General features: G+C 42.8%; 1 pseudogene; it reads right to left on the bottom strand.

Annotated features, from left to right (window-relative positions):
* Window positions 1-669: 669 nt before the first annotated feature.
* On the bottom strand, window positions 670-2,012 carry LOC119573035 (annotated as a pseudogene).
* Window positions 2,013-2,500: the final 488 nt, after the last annotated feature.

Raw genomic sequence — 2,500 nt, 5'->3', positions numbered from 1 at the left:
ACAGACACACACACACACACAATCACACACACTAACATGCACACGAGCTCACAGAAAAAGCTACATATATACATATATGTGCATATATATGTGGCTCACAGATGTAAACAAACTGGCAACTAGATTTTAAAAAAGTATAAGAAAGATTTTTGCTATTTTACATTGTATACACATCGGAATGTCTCTTCAAATTATTACATGATAGAAATAGATTTGTTTTGCATTACTATAGTGATTGGCACTACTATAGCAGCTAAAACAAGAATTATCATATGACTGGGAATTACCATATCCGGTCAAAACGCCAGTGGTAGACAGAAAAACTAAAACAAAACTACAACATACACGGAAAAAAAACATGAAAACAGTGCTAGTTTGATACCTCCTTATCGAAGCATATATTATGCTGTATTTCTCATTAGTGTGGCGAGACACTGAAAATGTTTCCTTGACTACTGCGACACACCGACTAATGCAATAGTATCTTAATTCGAATAATAATAATTATAAGTGAGAGCGCGCTCTCACTTATAATTATTGTCATCTTTGTTCCTGTATAACAATACGATCAAACATCGGGCTTGGAAATAGCATGTCTGATTTAATGGTTTGTTGTCTTCAATAACAATTCATTTCGTGAATCCTAAAAAGGGTCAAAGAAAGGTAGGGCATCATCGATGGACACTTTATTACATCATTAAGATATTGATAAGAAAGCTTAAATCATTTTATGCATGGCTTCTGTGAAATGATCTTTTTAATATGATGCAAATTTATTCCCATTTCTCTTAAGAAAGGCCATCTTCACCGACGAATATTTGCTGTAAATGATCCTCTAGCTGGCGAAGGGGTTGAAGGCACGAGCAGGCGCTGGGTAGCTATAGCCGCAGTCTCCTTTGACGGTGGCAGTGGCCGTCACGGTGTTATACTGTTCCCTGTATACAGTAGAAGTTACATAATTGGTGTTATAGACGACTCTGGTGTTGTACTGAGTGCGAGTTAGACCGGGTAGTTGTTGTGTCCTGACAGAGGTTTGAGTGACTGTGACGTAGCGTGTCTGAGCGGGAAGGTTGATGTATGAAGACGCTATCCTCTGAGTGTAGATGGTTGTAGGAACCACTCGAGTAGAGAACTGTGTCCTCACGACCTGCTGAGGAACGGTGACGATCCTTGTGTTGTATTGAGACACCTGCTGTGTACGAACGACGGTGGAGACTCGCTGTTCTATTTGTGTACGTGTTACGTATTGAGTCTGTGTTGTGCGAACTACTGCGAGACGATAGTGGTGGTGACAGGAACCAACTGGAGAGGGGATGATTCGAGTCTGACCAGGTTGTGTGATGTTTTGGGGGACGACATTGGTCCTGACAATCTGGTAGTCCTGACCACGTTCTGTGCAGGTATGACTACAGTAGAATAACGAGTGCTATCTGAGTAGTGGGTACAATACAGTTTGATCTGGTAAATTTCTGTGTCTTTATTAAACCTTTGTGTTCTATAGACGGTGCTGACCACTTGCTGAGGACCACCTGTGTTGAGACGACATTTCTAACGACAGTGGTAGGTATCTGTTGGACACGAGTCTCATACCTTGTCTGGTATTGCACTTGGGTCCTGACACTCTGCTGGGTACGAGTGACGTAGTTGATCTGAGGAGGGAGAGTGATGAGCTGTGTGCGCAGGTTTTCCTGAGTGCGAGTGACAGTGAGTGTTTGGTAGCGCACTGAGGGAACCTGCTGAGTGCGGACGATCTGTGAGTATAAAGTGGTGAAGACCTGCTGTGTGCGGACGGATGTTTGTGTGATGTACTGGACATTTGTCTTAAAGACGGTTGATGGGACGACTACGGTTGAATAGTGTAGCTGTGTGCGGTAAACGACAGATGGCTTGCATTGGGCTTCTTCCTTTGGCGGCAAATAAGAGGACTCGAGGTTAATGCGAGCTCCGAAGGCGCAGCCGACCAAAAGGGAGAGCAGCAGCGTCCTCATCCTAAAGAATACATTGTTAGTATTATACCAGGTGATTTAACTGAAAGTTGATAAATTATATCGATGTGTAAACTGACATGGGATGAATCTAGAAATGTGGGATATAATATAACTCATTTCATATCCGCATTTCTAGATTCATCCCATGTCAGTTTATACATCGATATTAATTTTTATCAACTTTCAGTTAAATCACCTGGTATAATACTAACAATGTATTCTTTAGGATGAGGACGCTGCTGCTCTCCCTTTTGGTCGGCTGCGCCTTCGGAGCTCGCATTAACCTCGAGTCCTCTTATTTGCCGCCAAAGGAAGAAGCCCAATGCAAGCCATCTGTCGTTTACCGCACACAGTACCTATTCACCGTAGTCGTCCCATCAAACCCCTTTAAGACAAATGTCCAGTACATCACACAAACATCGCCGCACAGAGGTCTTCACCACTTAACTCACAGATCCGCCTCAGCAGGTTTCCCTCAGTGCGCTACCAAATATTCACTCACTCAGAATCGC

Source organism: Penaeus monodon, chromosome 5 (genome assembly GCF_015228065.2).
Source record: "Penaeus monodon isolate SGIC_2016 chromosome 5, NSTDA_Pmon_1, whole genome shotgun sequence".
NCBI lineage: Eukaryota > Metazoa > Arthropoda > Malacostraca > Decapoda > Penaeidae > Penaeus > Penaeus monodon.
This window is presented reverse-complemented; position numbering and strand designations above follow the sequence as displayed.